Below are 21358 nucleotides of genomic sequence, written 5' to 3'. Positions count from 1 at the left end.
GACAGCGTCCTAACAATCAGTACTGCTCACCGCAAAGACACAAGGTAGGGCCCACTGCTCCTGATCACCACTGCTTCACGTTGATCACTGAGACATTTTTTGCGTGGCGTTTTTCTTTACTCTTCAAGTTCTTCAGCTATCGCTGTCCGCACGCCGCCTTATCTATATTTGCTTACGCTGCTCGAGATGCACCAGATCGTTCTTGAAAATTCTAGTCACCAGCTGCAGCTTCCGCATTGTTTGTAATCTTCAGCCGGCAATTTCGGCTCATTCCTCGAGATAACAGTTCACTTTTAAATATTTACTGCCTGTAAATTCTCCTGTTCCCGTCACGGCGGAAGTAGAGTGGTGGCGAAGGCTGGGCCCAAAAGCGGTTTAGCGATACCGCAGCATAGCCACAGAACGGGGGGCCAAAACTCAAATAAGAAATTATATTACCACAGATTAAATAGTATGAATCATCATAAGAAGGACAGATATTTTAATAACTGCATGTGAATGAGGTAAGGTATTTTAATAAAACATTCCTAAATGTTTGAAATTTTTTGCAACACTCGTATTGCGCCCTCCTTGATGTTGCATAGTCTTGGTAGACTGTGCAGGTCTTGTTAGGATTTTGCGAGCTTGAAAAGTAGGCAATTAGGCGATTATGGTGATAACCAAGGCAACAAAGCTGACGAAGCCACGGAGCGGTTTCTTATCGCTGTCTACTGTGGAGCGCCCGGGAAAGTGTATATCTCACAAGTCAGAAAATGTTCCTTTTGCGAAGATTCCGACATCATTGCTTGTAGCTGCACTGTCGCCGTTTGGTAAGATTAATACCCCCCTTCAGCCACTTTTCTTGGTTTCGTCTCCTCCTGCATGAGGGCAGTGCGAAGTCTTTTTGCAGCATTATGTGACGCTTCTCGGTCTTGGCCTGAAGCGCTTAGCGCTTTATCGCAAGATGAGCGCGCGCTAAGTGAGGAAGCGAGGCTGTGTGGCACATTGCGGCAGTGTAGACTCCTGACTTTCACTTCACCTGTGAGTGAGCTCTTGTCAGTGTCGTCTGCTTCTAGCTCCATAGGGCTGCTATCGACTGCTTCATATCTAAAGAATTTCGTGCGTGCTAGCTTCATGTTCTCCAGAATTTAGTAACCTGCAGTGCACATTGCCCCGCCGGGGTGGTGCAGCGGTAAGACGCCCGACTACTGTGGCGGAGTTCCCGGGTGCAAACCCGACCCCGGCGGCTGCGTTTCAATGGAGGCGAAACGAAGTGGCGTCCGTGTGCTGTGCGATGTCAGCGCACGTTAAAGATCCCCAGATGGTGTAAATTACTCCGTAGCCCTCCACTACGGCTGATATTTCTCTCTCTTTCCACTTTCACTCCCACTTTCCTCCCTTCCCTTACGGCGCGGTTCAGGTGTCCACAGAGCAAGTGTGACAGATACTGCGCCTTTCCCTTCCTGTGAACCAACCAACCAAGTACACACCTTGCATTCCTGAGGTGTGCGTGAGTTAATAGGAAGGCAGGCTAAAATAACTGCTGAACGATCTTAAAAAATTCAGCCGCCTTCCTTCATGTACGCAGTATTGTAGTGCTCCAACTCCGGGAGTCTTCTTTCTTGTCTCCATAAAGGTTTGATTCTTGCGCTTTACAAAGCTGAAACTGCGTCTTGTACGCTCATGTATAGCGCATGAGAGCAGGCACACCACTACAATAATTGAAGAGTGGTCATCATTAGCTCTGGTCTTGCTGTTTATGTCGCTAACCATGGTAGCATAAGAACGTTTTCCTCCTTTTTCGACAACTGTCAGTGCGTTCACCGTATTGCAACGGTTCTATGTTCAGTATCACAGGAAACGGGCAAGCGATATGATGCACATCACTATTCGGGGGTTGGCTGTTTGCATGAGAAACATATCTTGCGCTCTTCCCCTAGCGAAAAAACAGTATGAGTCACAATAACCTCATACTACTTCTCATATTAAACTCATACAACAATCTCATATATTTTTCATACGTTGATGCCCCGCCGAGGTGTCGCACTGGTAAGACGTCCGAATACTGTGCCGGAGTTCCAGGGTTCGAACCCGACCTCGGCGGCTGCGTTTTGGTGGAGGCGAAACGAAGTGTCGTCCGTGTGCTGTGCGATGTCAGTGCACGTTAAAGATCCCCAGGTGGTCGAAATTACTCCGCAGCCCTCCACTACGGCTCCCCTTTCTCTCTTTCCACTTTCACGCCCACCTTCATCCCTTTCCTTACGGCGCGGTTCAGGTGTCCACTAGCAAGTGTGACAGATACTGCGCCTTTCCCTTTCTGTGAACCAACCAACCATCTCATACGTCGAACAATATTTTACGAGAATATGGATTTATACTAGTTTTGTATGAGCTCAGCATGAGACATCTGTAAGAGGTTATTGTGACTCATAGGGTTTATTTCGCTAGGGTCAAGTTGTTATTGCAGATAACAAATTATAAAAGATTTTTGCACAATCGATACCTTCTGATTTCTTTGAAATTGATAGCGAAACAAATGAAAGTGCTAAACAGAACTTAACTTCAATGGAAAGCATTTTTTCTAGGTGAGTGGTGCCGTATCGTAACCGCATGATGTGGAAGTTACAGTTGTTTTAAAATTGATAGCTACCATGATTTGTCTTCTTCCTTCTTGGAAATGTCACTTCAGAAGCTTGAATGAACGCAGCACCAGCATGGGTGCTTGACCGTCCAGTCGAAGCGGAACTTCGTCACTGCATCAAAGAGGATAGTCAGGTGGGAAGCGTTGAAAGCATGGTGGATACCTATCTGGGAAGTGGTGATGATACAGGGCGAATTATTTTAATAGCTAGTTGCCATACCCTGTGAAGGAGTTGCGTAGAGAATGGGATTGTTATTTTAAATCTTCCGGAACAGGGCAAAAAGGTATGGTGAACAAATATGCTGCTATATCTTCACTGTGTGCTTTACAGAGGCAGGCGCCCACAGTTCGTCGCTGAGTCAAGCGCGGACACACGGCAGTGCTCTGATAAATTTTCATTGTAAGTGCTGATTTTGCTTTATGGGCGTAGAAATTTTGTTTTGCATTGTCTGTTTCTGGCTGCGGCTTCGGAACAGTGCTGTAGCTATATATTATTCTTGCATTACTTCCTGCTTTCGCAGCTCGCGTGGAGAGATGGAGAGTTTGCAGCACTAATTTTGTGTGCTGTATCATCACCACATCCTTCGAGCATCAGTTCATCACTTTCTTGTGAAGGCTGGTGTTGCGAAAATTGCGACGCTTTCACACTGACTTGCATTTTTTAGTTCTTTAGGGATATATGAACATGTAGTGAACCCGACAGCTGCTAATTCCTCTGCTGATTATTCTTTATATTGCAGGATCTTTCACCAGCCCAACCAATGAAAGGCGGCCAATTTAGAAGCTCAGAGCCAAGCTCAGAGAGTTCTGTGACCACAACAGTAGACTGCAAGGACGGCTGCTTCAGCGTCGGAACACCTTAAAGTGCTACGAGCTGACTATATGAGATAATGAGGTAGCTGTATTTAATATATAGTGCAGTGATAAATAATATTCATTATATTTTTTACTGCCGCATTAACATCCGTCAACCTCACTGTAAGCTGTACTATATGTATCCTTTATGTGGATCGCAGTTGCTTCAAATTCTTGTTGCTGATCAGAAGGTTGCACACACATTAAATGTATGCTCTAATACTCCTATCGTAAGCATGTTGGTAGATGCTAAAGCTGTCTGAACCATTCCCTTGAAAATTACTGTATTCTTTCAGCCGAATAGATGACATGAGAAGAGTCATCCCAGTGTTTTATACTCACGTGTATCCTAATGCATTCACTTTCATGTCATTTTTATTTCAATTGCAACCTTCATAGCTTTGGTTTCTGAGCAAGTTTTGTATGTGGGAATGTGTTGTTGCACTTCAAGCCTTTTCCATGCCTCGGCTGTAAGTACTGAGATGATTAGCCTGCCTAAACAGCGCTACTATTCGTGCTGTCTGCGACATGTGTTTTTATTTTTGTGCTTTATTGTTGTATTCGCTTGGTTGATGTAATCAACCATGAATATGAAAACCGTAATTGTACACTTGGTACACCGTTGCGAACAGGACATGCAACTGAGCCCGACTGTCTGTTTGCACCAGTGCATCTGGACAACACCTTCTTGTGCTGAGGGACAAAGTACATGGCCAAAGAAAGCACCTGCATGGCTTTAAGCCGTATTACGAATTTGCATTATTGTACTATATGAAGTGTTGCGGCCTTTCTATGCCGCCACCTTTGCCAACCACTTTTATTGGGCGTTTCACAAGGGCGTAAGCAGCAGAAACTCGAGCTGTTTTTGATGGCAGAAGTAGCCACGCGCTGAAAGTCAACAACTTTCACAAGATGCAGGCTCGTCAATGGCGTGAGCTGTTTTATAAAAACACTTGTTTATAATTCTCGCCAAAGTCAACGCATGCGTGACGTCATTAAACGTCATGGCCCCCCAGTTTTCATTGGGCACTGGAGTCCAATGAGCCGCCATGTTTTTAACGTCTGGGCATCCATGGAGCCTTCGCTACCATAGTACATATACCTTGGTCCCGCAGCTGCCAAGCCAATCTCGTTGTCAGGTGACAAAATCTGTCATCTTTTTCTTCTAATCGCGCAGCAAATTGAAGCCAGTGAATAATTCAATTTCCGTGTCTGGTAATCGTTGCCATGCCAATCGAGTTACTTTATCCTTACGCATCATTTTGTTGCCGTCGCTGCGTGCATTGGTGCCCTTGTCCAGCAAACGTACGGAAATGGCTTATGATTAAGCCACTGCATCTAAGCACGAGTCCAAAGACAGAACAATGCCGACGAGAAGCAAAAACCTAAAGCTTGAATAAAAATTTGCAATATATCGAAGACGTTTTACATGTAAACGACCCGCAGAGGTTTACTATTTGCAAGGAAGACCAGCAAGACTAACAACGTCGCAAATTCTCACAAGCTGCATCTCCTTTGCCTTGGAGGAAGCCGCCGTTGCCGCAGCTATAGTCTACAGTCGAGCAGCTACCATTGTGAGCAACCTTTGACCTCTGAGCTCCGGCCTCTAACTGATGATAGCATGCAGTATACAACTATATCTAAGAAAGAATCTCTAGAGTCGCTAGAGATATACTCCTCTATATTGATCCAATTGATTCACTAGAGAAGTTGATCTGATTTGAATGCCAGCACACGCAGGGAATCTAGGCAACGAGGCAGACCCCACACACACACTCGAGTAGAAGCCGGCCAAGCTGTGGATGTCACCTTAGACCTGGAACCCTTCGGAGAACCCCTCACCTCATAAAACGATTTCACCGCACACTACATTCTCAGGAAAAGAACGTAGCCTCCACCATAGATTTAGCTCCCTCTCTACAGAACAAAGAGTGGGTGGAAAAGACTTCAAACCGGTACAATCCTGAACTCAAAGGTTGTTTCAAAATTTCTAATTACAAAAATTAGTCCAACCTGTCGCTTGTGCTTTGAATTAACATAATTAAAACATCTCTTTTGGGAGTGTTGGGCCTATCTACCTCCCACACAACTAATGAATGATCGCTGCCTTGACACGTAGAATGAAGTAAAGGCCTGCAGTGACATGAAATCCTGCGCCGTCGCATGGACCTGAGTCACTCAGGATCTTCATGGTCTTGGAGGAACGTGCTGGCCACCCATACCCCCCCCCCCCCCCCACGCCTTCCCACAATGAAGTATTACTTCATTTATTTTCCGTGACGCGTGGTAGCATGGTAGCATCATCTCTTACAGTCAAATCTCGATTTAATGAAACACGATTTAAGAAAAATCCCGATTTAACAAAGAAAGTCGGGTTACCTCTCGGACGCCCATATGGTTACATGCTTTCATTAACTCGCAATAACGAATGTAATTTCGCTATTCGTCCCGTTTTACCGAAGGTTTTGGTGAAAAATCAAGGTAAACTACTCTATTTTTGGTCAATTTTGTGCATAGCGCTCAAGAATGTATTGATTGCGAGCCAACAGCAACACTTTGAAGCAACTACGTCCCGCTTTTGCCAAACTGCAAGGTGTGAACCGCGAGTTTTAAATATTTTAATTCACGAGATTTTGCCAACGGTAGAAAGTCGGCCCGTCGACTTGGTGCGGGCAGCGGTGCCGCATGCTAACACCGGGATAAATATATGGTTTCCCTAAATCTGCTACTACAGTTTGCAGGAACACATCAGAAAAGAATGCACAAAAATTCCCACCCGATGTTGCTTATAAACCGCAAGCAAGCAAAGATCAGCGACATCTTTGGTGGGAAATTCAGCCCCTTGGATCCTTTTTGCCGAAGTAAAACTTTGAAGTGAAAAGCTTCACTAGGCTAGTAAACATCGGATCTGGCGTGCGTGTGAACACTTTTAGCCACAGCTACGCATGCGCGTACTGCCGAATGACGCCACTAGGAGAGGCGCGGGTGTATGAAGCGAAAGGCTTCACTACGAGGGTCAAAGCCAAACTTCGCGTATGCATTATGCCGTGCGCCGTATGCCGTGACGTCACAGCCAAGGCCAAATGCGCAACCCCCTCATCACGTTCTGCCGGCGTTGCCTAGCAATGCCTAAACGGTGTGACTCCTCCTCATTAAAACAAAATGGTTTCCACCCGGGAATCCGTTGGGTTTCTTTTTTCAGCATGGCATTTATTAGGTGCCTTTAAATTGAGTAAAGAGGTATATACATTATTTACAAAGTAATCAGCCAGTAGGCGAAAAGTCCAATTGAAACATACAACACAAGGATACACAACTAGAATAGGACTTAGCACAACTTCAATAAACGGTGAAAACAAAGGACAACACATCACAATGGCAGCCAATTCGGTTAATAGTGACTATATTCGTAAGTGTCTCTAAGCTGGTGCACCATCTGGCCGAAATGAGTAGCAGGGGAGACGAGAGGTTCAGCATTCCGATCTAACATTCACGTTTTTCGCAGACGGTATAGTGACAAGGAAGAAAATCGTGTCAAAGGGTTCGTGGCCATGTTCGGTGGCCACGAAGTAACGTACACTGTGGGAATTCAAAATAGAGTCTTTCTTCAATTGTCTTTGCAGAACATCCCTAAATAATATTGCATCTTTGCAGGCAATAAAACAGTTTGCGATGGTTTAAGGTGTGTCACATAATTGACAATTAACAGAAGAAACGAAAATATTTTTTTTTGTGAAGCCGCACTTTAACAGGCAAAACATCGGCATGAAATTTTAAAGAAAAATATTTTAGTAGAAGGCCAGACCGGCATTTTGCGCACCCTTTTTAACACATTGTTGTTTGGTTGGGTATATATATATATATATATATATGAAGGAAAGAAGGCAAGAGTCGGCGAGGCCAAGGAAAGCATTGGGGATTGTACTTTTGCCTTTTTATTAATTTCTACTTCGGTAATCACATAAATTAGTAATTTATTCTGTTTAGGGGAAAGATAACACAAAGTAGAAGAAAAAACAACCTGCCGATGGTGGCAACCTCTCAATGTTCACTCTCAAGGTTCGTATACACAGAACAATAATACCCAAAAAAGTAGCAGGGCGGACAGCAGCCGATGTAGCTCGGTTGGAAGAGCACCGGACGCGATATTCGGAGGTCGTGGGTTCGGTTCACACCATCGGAACGTTGTTTTTTCTTCTACTTTGTGTTTGGCTTTCCCCTAAACAGATTACATTACTAATTTATGTGATTACTGAAGTAAAAAATAAAAAAAGACAAAAGCACAATCTCCAATGCTGTCCTTGGCCTCGCCGACTGTTGGCTTCTTTCCTTCATATATATATATATATATATATATATATATATATATATATATATATATATATATATATATATATATATATATATATATTGCCACCTAGCGTTGCCAGGTGGCGCATGACTGAGTGAAGAACGACGAAGTGTCGCTTGCGGGTTTTGCGTCTGTGCTGCTCACCGCTGTTGTATCGGAGCTAACCCCTTTGCTATTCTTTATATCCTCAATCACCTTGTACGTGACATTCTGGTGGAGGTGCGGGATAAGATCACCTATGCAAGAGTCTCCATCTGAAAGACGTCGCGCCAGCCCTGTGCCATTGGACACCCCCGTGCATCGCTGCAGTCGACGGCTCCAGGGACTGTCTCCGGAGTTTCAGCCATCACCCGCCGCCATGACATCTAGTGCTTCTGCTCAGCAGGTAACGGGCGTCGCACCGGCCTGTAACTACACCTTGCAGGCCCCTCGAGTACCGAAGCCTTTTCATGGTGACCTCTTTGAGGATGTGGAGGACTGGTTCCTTCAGTTTGAGCGTGTCGCTGCTTTGAACCAGTGGGACGATACTGCCAAACTGAGGAACGTCTACTTCAGCCTTGAGGATGGCGCCCGGATCTGGTTCGAGAACCGAGAGCAAATGTTAACATTGTGGCAGGAATTCCGTCGTCAACTGGTCGAGGCCTACACTAGCGCGGATCGTCGCGAACGTGCAGAACGTGCCATTCACTCCCGCATCCAGATGCCGAATGAGAGTGTCCAAGCATACGTCGAGGACATGACGCGCCTCTTCAGGCGAGCCGATCCCGCCATGTCCGAGGACAAAAAGGTCAGGCACTTAATGCATGGTTTGAAAGAGCAACTGTTCGCAGGACTTGTGCGCAACCCACCGTCGACTGTAAATGAATTTCTTGCGGAGGCCGCCACAATGGAAAGGGTGCTCCAACAACGTGCCGCGGCTTATAACCGACCTCTCCATACTGGCACAACTGCGGAGTCATTTGCATCTTCCGAGCGGCATCCTGATGCTTTGCGCGAACTAATTCGCAGTGTCGTGCGCGAAGAACTGAGAAAATTCTGGAACCCCCTGCAGCAATCGCCAGCCTCCGTTTCTGCTATAGTGCAAGAGGAGGTACGACAGGCGCTCAAGAGCCCTCTTTCGCCTCTAGTTACGAGCCCGCCATTGCTGTCGGGGACCGAAAACCGTCCCAATATGCGGAAGTTCTGCAGAGTCAGGCTCCTCCTTCACCGCCACCCATTCCCGCGCCGCCTACAGTTCCGCTGCCCTCGGTGCAACCAGTGCAGTACTTCAACGAACGTCCCCTGCCCCGACGCAAAGCCGACATTTGGCGGACGCCTGACCGCCGTCCACTCTGCTTCCACTGCGGTGAACCAGGCCATCTCTACCGGGATTGTCCTTATCGACGCCTCGGTCTTCAAGGCTTCCGCATCGACTCGCCTCCTCCCCGGTTTGGTCAACGACCCCGCGTTATTGAAGAGTACCTGGCGGAACAGCGTTCATCTCGTTCGCAGCGTCACTCCCGCTCCCCTTCACCAAGGCGCTCACCGACGCCCACCCAAGGCTCCTCGCGAGAGGGGCAAGGCCGCTCGTCTAGCCCTGGTCGGGAAAACTGAAAACAGCGACCTTCGGGGGCGAGGCCGCTGGTAGTCGCTGCGTTGAAGACCTCCCGTCGTCGCCGCTTCGATCCGACCGCGAGCTGCTGGTACCGTCCCCTAGGGAAGCCAAAAGCGTTTCTCTGGACATTCCTGTTATTTTAGACGGTCGCACTCCAGTCAATGCATTAGTGGACACCGGTGCGGATTATTCGATTTTGAGTGGTCGCATGGCGACTGTTTTGAGGAAGGTGCTCACTGCTTGGCCAGGTGTGTACCTTCGAACCGCCGGCGGTCATATAGTTACCCCTAAGGGGATGTGCACGGCTCGTATTCAGATTAACAGATATACGTTCATCGTTAGTTGCGTCGTTTTGAGTGACTGTTCCCGTGACCTTATCCTCGGCATTGACTTTCTGCGAGAATACGGAGCAGTTATCGACCTGCGAAATAGACGTGTCATATTTTCGATGGGACAATCTGCCGAACGAGATAGTAACAGTCCTTGCAGTGCCGCACTTCGCGTTTCCGCCGAGAGCGTCTCGCTGCCGCCGCGAAGCAGGGTTCTTGTGGAAGTCACCTGTGACGATTTCCGTGCCGGCGATGCTGTAGCGGAAGCGAACCATTCACTCCTGCTTGCTCAAGGCATCTGCGCTGCTCGAAGTTTATTGTCGCTTCACAATGGCCGGGCTGCACTCCTTGTCACAAATTTTTCTAATGAGCACCGGCACTTGTTTCCGGGAACTGCTATCGCTTTCGCTGACCCTGTTACGCACGATCCGGTCTGTTTTACATCCACGGCAGTCGAAACTAATGAGCCATCTCTTGACAACATCGACATTAACTGCCTTTTGTCGAAGGAGAAACGGCGGGCCTTAGAGCTACTGTTGCTGGACTTCAAGCACTGTTTTGCTTCTTCCTCGAAGGTTCGTCAAACGCCCATCACGCAACATCGCATCATTACTTACGAAGACGCTCGCCCTATACGACAGCAGCCTTATCGTGTGTCTGCCAAAGAACGAGAAGTGATCCAGACGCAGGTTCAGGAGATGCTGGATGATGGTGTTGTGCAGCCTTCACAAAGCCCGTGGTCCTCACCAGTAGTCCTGGTCAAGAAGAAAGACGGCACTCTTCGATTTTGCGTCGACTATCGGAAATTGAATAATGTGACAAAGAAAGATGTATACCCGTTGCCGCGCATCGATGACTCACTGGACAGATTGCGACGTGCGAAGTATTTTTCATCTATTGATTTGAAAAGCGGCTATTGGCAAATCGAAGTAGACGAAAGAGACCGAGAAAAAACCGCATTTGTAACTCCAGATGGCCTATATGAATTCAAAGTACTCCCATTTGGATTGTGCTCTGCCCCAGCTACATTCCAAAGGATGATGGACACCGTCCTCACTGGCCTCAAGTGGCAGATCTGTCTTGTGTACTTGGACGACGTAGTTGTTTTTTCCGAAACATTTGACCAACACCTTGTACGTGACAATAAATATATATATATATATATATATATATATATATATATATATATATATATATATATATATATATATATATATATATATATATATATATATATATATATATATATATATATATATATATATATATATTGTAAAAGGAGGCTAGGTCGAGACGGCGAGGTCGTAACGGCAAGGACAGCTACGCCTTGTCTAGCGTTTTAATCCGATCACGAACCCAGGCGCGCGCCGGAGCCGGCGCCGCGGGACGATGATGATGGTATGTATATATATATATATATATATATATATATATATATATATATATATATTGTTACCACTGTATGGCGCTTCATCTTTCACACGGGTGAACGTGCTGCTTCATCTTCATCTTCATCTTGCTACAGTGTGCGACCAGGGCATTATGTCTGCAATACACCTGATCTGCCAAGCCCGACCTTACACGTGGTGTAGGTGTGCCTTGATTTTCCCTCTGCTTCGTCACCTGCATCTACTTGGCGCTCTGTTCTGGTTCAATACGCTTGCAGCCTGATCCCATTTCCTTTGGTTCCACTCCTGACTCCGACCTCTGTCCGCTTATTCGCGGAATAATTCGTAAAGAGCTCTTTGCTGAAGGTAATTGGTGCCGCCCTGTATCTGAGCCACATCCTTCAAAGGCTGGCCTGCGTAGCATTTTCAAGGAATAGCTCGCCTCTATGACGTTTTCCCCCATACACCTGCCGTTCCTACTACCTGTCATATGCCAACGTACGCTCAGGTCACGTCTTTGCTGCCTGCATTTGGAGCGCCTACGCCACCAGCGCCTACCACTGCTCATGTCGCCGCATTGGCAACGCCTGCCGCGGCGTCGACATATATACCCACCAGGCGCTCAGTTCGCCCTGTTTGTTATTACTCTTATTACTGATTGTTATAGTTCCCGTTTCTGTCGTCGCAGGATCCAAAATGAACGCCGCGGCTACAACTCTTTTGAAACAAACTAGCCTCCTCGCTTCTCCGGCTCTAACCAACGTTCATTCCCTGATTATCCCCGAAGTTCATCACCCCCACCAGAAAGTCCTGCTCCGCCTGGTGGTTACGGGCCTTCAAGACGCCGTTCTCCTTCGCATTTTAGCCGCTCCGCCAAGCTCCTCTGACACCCCCCCCCCCTCCTCCTACCGGAAAACTGACCACTTCCGTTTTAGGAGAGAAACGCGACATCTCGGTTATCCCAAACGTCCTCCGGAACGTCCCTCCAATTTGGTTTTAGTTTGGGTTGAAGGTTTATCTGTTGAGGCTTTGGTTGACACAGGCGCCGCTGTTTCTGTGATACACACCGACTTGTGCTCCCGCTTGCGAAAAGTGAAAACCCCTTAAGATGGACCTGAACTCCGCGGAGCTAATGGTGCAATCCTTCGGCCCTCTGCTAAATGTACTGTGCGAGGCTTTGTTGACGGTGTCCACCACCATGTACAATTTGCCGTGATGTCACCGTGCGCTCACCCAATTATTTTAGGCTGGGATTTTCAGTCTGCAGCATCAGGTAGCATTTCGTGTCGTGACGGGGTCATTTACATGAATGAGAGCGATTCGTCTTCTGACCTTCCCCAGCCCCGGTATCGCCTGCTTGCGGCTACTGACTTAGTGTTGCCCCTGGATGCGAAAAACTTGTTGAGCTTGCTTTACTGACATTGATAGCGGGGCCGTGCTAATTGTGCCTTCTGATCACCATCTAATCCGTGGGATTGCGTTACCACCAAGCCTTGTTCGGTTTTAGCACGGCACAGCGCTTGTCGCTGTTTTGAGTACTTCCTCAGAGCCCATTGTGCTGACTAAAAAGAATGTTTTCTTTGTGCCCTAGACATTCAAGCGGTGTCCCTCCCCACCCTTACCACTCCCTCTTCCTCGCCAGCAGCTTCTTCCGATGCGTCTCTCTGTGTTCTCTTTGGCACCATCAATCCTGACCTTCGTTCGTCTCACCACCGAGCTTTGCAGGAATTACTTCTAGAACACCAAGCCTCCTTTGACGCCACTTCTCCGAACTTGATCGGAACTTGTGCTGCACAGCACCGCGTCATTACCGAAGATACTTCTATTTTCAGCTGCCGCCCTTACCGTCTTTCCTTATCAGAACGTAAAATCATAGAAGATATTGTGAATGATATCTCCGACGAGACATTCTTCGGCCGTCAGCTAGCCCCTGGTCATACCCGGTCGTCTTGGTCCAAAAAAGCGTGTTTAGTTTGTGCGTGTTTAGTTTTTGTTGATTACTGAGCACTGAACAAAATCACTCACAAAAATGTTTACCCTATGCCATAAATTGACGCCTCCCTCGACTGTCTTCAGTGCTCCGAATATTTCTCCACTTTGGATTTGCGTTCCGGTTACTGGCAGCTTCCGATGCACGAACCCGACAAAGAAAAAACAGCATTCGCTACTCGAGATGAGCTTTACGAACTCAATGTCGTGTCTATTGGACTTTGTAATACCTCCTCTACGTTTTAGCGCATGAGTGACACTGTTCTTAGAGGACTTAACTGGAAAACATGCTCGTGCTACCTGGATGACATAGTTATCTTCTCTGCGACGTCTTCTGATCATTTATGCCGCCTTGACCTTGATCAAGTAATAACGTGCCTGGCATCCGCCGGTCTCCAGCTGAACCAAAAAAGTGTAATTTCGCCAAAAAAGAAATCAAGATCATGGGTTACCTCGTCAGCCGTGATGTATTCGACCCGACCCTGACAGGCTCGCTGTAGTTTTGAACTTTGCGCGCTTTCAGCGGATTAAAGATCTACGCAGTCTTCTTTGCCTATCTTCATACTTTCGCCGTTTCATTCGCAATTTCGCTACCATTCCTGCACTACTACACCCCCTTCTTACCGACCGTACTACTGTCAATTGGTCTGCAGAATGCGAGAAAGCTTTTAAAACCTTGAAGAATGCCCTCACTTCGGACCCTGTTCTCGCTCACTTCGAAGACACTGCTGCCTCCATACTCCACAATGATGCCAGCATCCTTCTTATCAGCCTCGTAATTCTGCAGCGTGATGGCGGTTCTCGGAAGAAGGTAATTGCATTTGACGGTCGAACTCTAACATCAGCGGAACGTAACTACACCATCGTTGAGCTAGAGTTCCTCTCCATCGTTTGGGCAGAAGCATCCCCAGTGCTCCTCCTGCCGCTGCTTGATTTCGCTGCGCCATTATTTCACACCAGTGAGCAGATCCCTACTGTCGTTCTCTAATCGACCTTCTTACTGGTGCTTCTCATCATCCTACCGCTAGGATGCGCAGGCAACTTCAAAAGTTCAAACTTGACAACGGCGTGCTCCCCCTTTGTATTTATTGCTCTGAAGGCACCTTAGGGTCCCCGTTTTCCTGGGAGCGTTTCGCACGCATATCCTGGCGGCTCTCTACAATGATGCTACAGTCGGTCACTTAAGCCGCGTTCAGACTACGTGCGCAACGCACGTATCGTTCGTAAGGATCGTAAGCGTAAGCGCGAAAAACGTAACGTGTCTGTTCAGACTGCTGTCGTATTGAGCGTAAAATGCGCAACGTACGCAGCCAGCGTGGGCGTAAATGTCGGAGGACCCGCGACTTTTACGACTAGTACAGATACGTCTGTTACGCGCGACCAATGCGCACAGCCGTTTCGGTTTTCCCTTTCCGGTCACGGGGCTTCCGGTCCTCCCAGATTTCGCGCGCAAACCACTAGTAGGCGACATCATCCAACACTCCTACTCTGCTGCAGTGTCTCGGTTCGCCGTTGTTATTGGGGTTGTGTCGGTGATTGTGTCTGTCCGCAGCTTGATCATGTGCAGTGCGGAATCTTCGCTGTGGAATAAGCAGCCTCTCATAAAAAAAGTTCGGCAGAGGCCGGCTCTCTACTACGAGTAGCTGAAATCGCACAGAGAGAAGTGCAAAACGATGCCTGGCAGCAAATTGCCAGTGCGCTGAGTCAAAGTAGTAAGTGGTTTATCAATCCGTTTTTTCATGCGCGAACAAGCTCTCAACAAGCAAATGTTTCCTCTAGTTTAGAAAAGTGAGATTATGGAGGCGGGGGATGCCCGCTTCATCCCCGTGCATTCTATCAGCCCATCGGCTCCGTTGACAAGTGAGGAAACAGTTGGCCTGCAGCGAAAGGCCGATACGGGGCGACGTTGCGGTCGGGCCGCAGAACGGAGCTGGTGCGGACTCGTCGAAGTTTGAAAGAAGCTCACCGTAAAAGAGAAAAAGAAAACAGCATTTTCTGAGGGGGGACGAGGTTCCGCGGACGTTTCCGTGTCTGCCGCGCGCCCCGGCTCATTGTTTGGAGTCAGTAGTACGGCCTTTGAGTCACCGCCCCGGCCCGTCTCCAAGATCGCTCCGGGGCACTGATAAAATCGCAAGCAGGGATGCAGGCGGACCGTACGCCTGGTTTGGTGCGAGAGAGTGCGATCACGGGACACCGAGCAGGAGTGCGCGATACGTCGACAATGAGAACGGGCGCGAGAAGAAATGTGCGAAGGAGTGAGCGGTGCGTCAGCACGGTGAGCGGACGTTTGAAAACTGTCTGCGAACGTGCGTGTGTGAAACGAAGTGTATTTATAATCGAGTTGTTAATTATTAATATACCCATTGTTCTTTTTCGTGTTTTATTTGTGTGTCCAGTCTTTTCTTTCACATCTCATTTTGAGCTTGAAGAGCCCAGACCTCTGCTATCAGCTGCTTGCTAACCGGCTCCATGTTGAGAGCGCTGATTGGCCGGTCGTAAAGAACGCATCTTACCGAACGGCCCAGTGTGAACATGCGCGGTCGCAAGCTACGTAAACGGGAGTTCCAGCCACTATGCGCACTGCGATAAATACGATACTTACGACAGATGCGCACGTAGTCTGAACGCGGCTTTAGGCTTTCACAAAACGTACCACAGCGTGAAAACTCGTTTCTTCTGACCAGGCCCCGCCTCTAGCATGGCAAATACGTCGCCTCTTGTCGGCCATGCCAGCGCTTCAAACGGCCGATTTCATCTCCTGCTGGCATACTACAGCCTCTTACTTGCCCTGGTACTCCTTTCGCTATTGTTGGCCAAGTCTTATACGGGCCACATTTATTGTCCGCACGAGGTAATCGCTGGATCATGATCGCCGTCGAGCATCTAACCCAACCCGCTACGCTGAGACAACTGGCCTGCCTAATGGCTCAGCACCTGAGTACGCGACCCTCTTTTTGGAATCCCTCATACTGTGGCATGGGGCCCTTGAAGTACTTCTCAGTGACCGTGGTAGGACATCTCTGTCGACGGTTGCAGCCGAAGTCCTTGAGGCTCAACCACACATCACAAATTGACCTCCAGCTATCACCCGTAAGCCAATGGGTTGTCTGAGCGGTTCTACCGCATGCTTTCTGACATGCTGTCTTTGTACGTCGACCAGAACCAACCAAACTGGGACGTAATACTTCCTTTTGTTACGTTCACCTATAATACTCCTGTACAGCAGACCACAGGTTACACCCCGTTTTTTCTTTGTTTACGGCCGTTCTCCCGCTACCCTTCTTGACGCCTCTTTCCTTTCTAAACATGCCAGTTCCTCATCATCTCTTCCTAACCAGTTCATTTCCAGAGTGGCGGTATCTCGCCGGCTTGATCGCTTCAACACTGAAGGCAGCCAGGAAGACCGCAAGTGCCGCTATGATGCGGCCCACCTCCAAGTTTTGTTCGGTCCCGGCGACGAGGTGTTACTTTGCACACCATTACGCACTCCTGTCCTTTTTGACAAGTTCCAGCGTTGTTACATTGGTCCTTACTGAGGTCTTGCAAAAACCTCCCGGTCAACTATCGCGTCTTTCCTGTTTACCTCCTCCGGACAGTCTTTACCATGGCACAAGTTGTCCACGTTTCACGCATGAAACCTTTTATTCAGCGTAATGCTGCGGGCTAACTGCGGCCAGGCTGGCCACTTCAACTACGCTGCGCGGGCGAAATAATATGAGTCATAGTTTTTTACACTAACTACAGGGAAAGCTGAGGGCGCTGCACTTCAGTCACCATGGGCGCGCTAAGAATCATGGGCCGGTGTGCTACATGGTGCGGGACAGTCAGCTTTTCTCGGGTGCATGGAGTGGCGTTACTATGATGTTTCTTTTTCATCATCAACATCATCTCGAGGTGCGTACATAGACCGCTAAAGTTATAGTAGCGAAGGCGCAAAAGCAGACGTACGTGCCAATAAAATGTTTCTGTTTCCCGAAATACCACTAAAAACTTCCTTAAATAATTGCGCAGCCATAAATGTTTTCAAAACGTTCATTTCCTTTCAAAGTTGTCTGTTAAGTGCAAAATATTGGTATTTGGTCTGCTCAAAACTAAGTCATTAGGAGAAAGAGCCATCGCTTATATTGAATAAATCTCACACTTCTGCACAGGTCTGCACTCGGTAGCTCTCCGGCCCATGATGCTTTGAGCGCCCATGGTGGCTGATTCATTCATTCATTCATTCATAAACCTTGAATGAATCAGCCACCATGGGCGCTCAAAGCATCATGGTCTTCTGGAAGCTCCATGTAAACTCCCATAGATGGCAGCACAGCTTTCCCTCTAGGTAAGAGTAAGAAACTATATGGTGTGAGCACTGTATGACGCTTCATCTTTCACACGGGTGAACATGCTGCTTCATCTTCACCTGCTCTCTCTTGTAGATCTTCATCGCGGAGTGTGGTTCGCTACAGTGTTCGACCAGGGCTTCAGGTCTGCAAAAACCTGATCTGCCAACCCCGACCTTACAATATGTGCAAGTGAACATGTAAGAATTAAAGATGCCAGAAAATGCTCATAGAAACATGAAAATGATCCACATCGCTCTGAGCAATAAAGGAACCTGCAGCAACCACAGGCCCTATTAACTGAACATTTGCAAATTGAGAAAGATTTCATATAACTTGCACAAAGATTTTAGCATCCTATAGAGCAGGTCTTAAAAGCACCACGAGGACACAGCTCGAAGTCATGTAATTTTATTGTGAAGTGAGGATGGCATGCTTCTGAAGCCATGGAGATACCCGGGCGACACAGGCCTATGCCACGGCTCGGGATGGTTTCGTCGCGGGCATTTACATCATTCCACGTGTCAAGGGAGGTACCAGGAATGAGTTTTCTTGGTGTAAACAAGACCAACAACCACATTTTAAAGCATTCGATGACGCTATTTCACCGCAGAGGCGACAGGCGGAGCTAATTTGTTAATTTCTGATTTTTTAAACCAGGTGTTATGAGTTGTGGAATATATCGTTTGTATTTTTCTCCACAGCACATCATGCTCTTGGGCAGTAAGCTGTGTCTTGGTGAGTATGCTTTTCTCCAGAGTATGGAGCATGGTGTAATAGGACACAATGCACGAGAAAACAAGCAATGCATAGCATTTACTCTTCGTGAAAGTAGCCTTAATTTTATCCTGTGCCTGCCTTATAAGGTGCCACCAATTTTCATTTACCAGTCATTCACCTGACCAGAAGCACAGTGCTCTAACGTGCTTGACACGAATGCGTTAATTTTGTAGCAAAAGATAAGCTTCCTATTGATGCATTGCATATTATCGATCACCCATCATTCCCTCCTGAATGGCCATTCAGGATTCATGTCAATTAGTCTGGGCTGAAAGAGCCGATTCCTGAGGCTCGCCAAAACTGGGTGCTCACCGTCTTGAGCCACGTTTCCGCAACGAGGCGCTCGCATCCTTATGTGTAGCAATCCCCGCTTGACAAGCATGTGATGCGATGCTCGCGCCCCATTGCAGAAAACCTCCTGTATGCAGTTTGTGGCGACGAGCAATTAGTAGAGAAATTAGCGACTAGTTGGCATCCTGGACCTCGCAAGTCTCCTTTCGGGTTGTCTAATACCCGGAACCTGTGTTGCGACGGCGTCACAAGAAGCATCTCATTAGTGCTATTACTATGCCCGGCTCAGATTCACAGAACATTCATCGTGTTTGAGGCTTTTTTATTGCCGACATTTACTGCCTCTGGGCTTCAGATTGGTACGTTTTGAGGGGTAAAGAAATTTTTCAATAATTTTGAAAAGGTTTCTCATTTCGTAAGTCCACGAGTGGCCGATATGATTCCTGCGTCAAGGCATAATATGAACCACGATTTCTCGATGAGAGACCCGATACCATGAGGTTTCGTTTTTTTATTTGTCACTTTCAGTATTAGGCAGTTCCACAGTAAGTGGTGAATGTCGGCTTCAATATTTGCTCAGTTGTGTATCTGACACCCTCGTCGGCGATATATATGTCGACAATGAGGCACTGGCTTTTTTTCGTTCGTTTTGCTGGCTTCTCTATGGGACTGATTGGCACAAGGGCCCAATAGTGACGCATATATCATGTTCACGTCTTTTCAAACACTCTTGTTAGGCCGGAGACACGTACGTTTATAGCCCTTAGCTCAGAAATGTGTCTTCGAGACCGACAGAAAACTATGCCTGTACCTTGCAGGGGATGTTGCCACAACGGTAGGGACGTGCTAAGTACTTCTCGGTGAGCACATTATTCGCACCGTAGCCAGACAAACAAAATATTCAAGACGGTTGATTAAAGTGCCAATCTGTAGTTGCAGTCAAATGAAAGGAGCAAGCCTTCCCGATACATCGCCAGACCTGTGTCAGCTGAATTTTCGATCACTCAGCCCGGAATAGGTTGTGGCGACATGAAGTTACTGAAGCGCTTGATTGTGAGACGAGGCAGCATACCACTCGATGCCTTGCGGTGTCATCTCCATCGCTGCTCATGCAGATGACACCTGTCTCTCAGTGCTTTCCAATACTTGCCACCAGAAAAATTGCTTTTATAGTTATGCACTTTAAGACATCAGTTGGATGACGAACTGGAATAATTACGATATCAGCAGACTCTTGTGAAACAAAATAACACAATATTAGTTTTAAATTAGGATTGTTTTTCAAACAAATGCAAAAACTAACAAATCTTATTACATGATTTTGTTTGAATGGTTCTTAGCACAGCCTGATATACGAAGTATACCGTTTTTGTTGTGTGTAAGACGCGGTTAGTATCAAACATTTTTCCAGTACGTCTATAAAACGGTGCTTCCTCTAGTGGACTCTGCAGGCATCAATAATATGAAAGGCCTCAAGATGGCGACATCAGCTCTGCTAGGCTTGCTCTAACCTTTGTAACACTATTCACATTACGAAGACGGGCCCCGACCAGACAAGTGTAAAAACTATTGCAGCTGTCAATTTAATCCTCTTTTAGTAGCTGTTTCATGCCTAGAAGGGTGTTTTGAGAGGCTATTAGGTAAGGCATTCTGAAGATATAAAACTACGCAAGAGACAGCATACAGAAAAAATGCTGACAGGACGAGCGTAGACTATTATCACATTTTTCTTGTACTTGACCAGAGAATCTAGCTCTCGAGCTCAGCGCAGGAGCATGGCTGCGATTAGAGCAGCTATTCTGAGTGCGACGAGTATGTTTTTGTAGCGTAGCCACCATGAATCGGTTAAAGACTTAAAAGCTTTTCAGAAGAAAAGTCTTTGGAGGGCTTCAAAAAAGAAAGTTTTGCTGCTCTGCCTGTGCGAGAACTCTACAGGCGTGAGTCTTGCTTCATTGTTACCATTTTGCGACGCGTAAAGAGTGTTCTCACAGATATGAAGCATTTCACAATGGCCGCTCCACTATTCATAATTATGTCCCACTGCCGTACCTGGGTGAATTCAAAGCCATGTTATTTCCCAAATTTTCTTGTTTAAACATTTAAAAAAATTCTAGCAGGCAGTTAAGACTCATTAAGAGATAAGGCGAAAAGCCTTTCGAGCTAGTTCTCATGTGGTGTTTGTTTGACAGAAGGTTTCAGGCGCATTTTGAGATAATTTATTTACTTGTTTTTCTGCTGTCAGATAGGAAGGGCCCTGAAAAGTGCATGCAAGCATGGGCATGCATAACTCATATATAACCACATCACCACTCATCCGACTACCATCTTAAGGGAGAGGGGAAGAGCTCTTTTATTCGTGACAAAGGTCCCGCCGGGACAAAGGCAGCAAAGCGCCATGAAGGCAGTCACCATCACGAAGTTGCTGCCCCCCCCCCCCCGGTCGAGGAGCTCGGTTTGCAGCAATGGCGCCATTAAAGCGAGGTAGCCCAGATGAGCACACAGACCAGGAGAGCGGCTTCTTCGGTGTCAGTTTGGAGGTCAGTAGCTCCATTGGGCAGTGATGGTGCACGCTCGTTGCGTCACTTGATCTTTGGGACTGCCGGCATATGACATGCGGGGTAGTGGATATTAGAGTTACTATATAGGCTATTCCAAATTTTATATAGTAACTATAGTCGACATGCGGCTGTTTCTGGTACAGCTTTCTCTTTCCTCATCTTTATCGCGTCCCCTATCTCTCACGTTCTTCTTCCTCCTATATCATTCACAACGGCACAAGCGCGCCCCTTACGTTGCCTTGGAGACGACAGGCTCGCTAAACAAAGAGAATTAT

General features: G+C 47.2%; 1 protein-coding gene across 1 annotated transcript in view; it reads right to left on the bottom strand.

The window, feature by feature from the left end:
* LOC146188466 (uncharacterized) overlaps positions 1–126 on the bottom strand; it is a 35622-nt gene extending 35496 nt beyond the window's left edge. The window contains exon 1 of the mRNA XM_084603109.1: positions 31–126. The gene's annotated coding sequence lies outside the window, so the exon portion shown is untranslated. The remainder of the gene's footprint in view (positions 1–30) is intronic.
* Positions 127–21358: the final 21232 nt, after the last annotated feature.

The sequence above is a fragment of the Amblyomma maculatum genome, chromosome 5 (genome assembly GCF_055883805.1).
Source record: "Amblyomma maculatum isolate TAMU_Amacu chromosome 5, ASM5588380v1, whole genome shotgun sequence".
NCBI lineage: Eukaryota > Metazoa > Arthropoda > Arachnida > Ixodida > Ixodidae > Amblyomma > Amblyomma maculatum.
The sequence above is the reverse complement of the archived record's forward strand: the minus strand, read 5'-3'. Positions and strand labels throughout refer to the sequence as shown.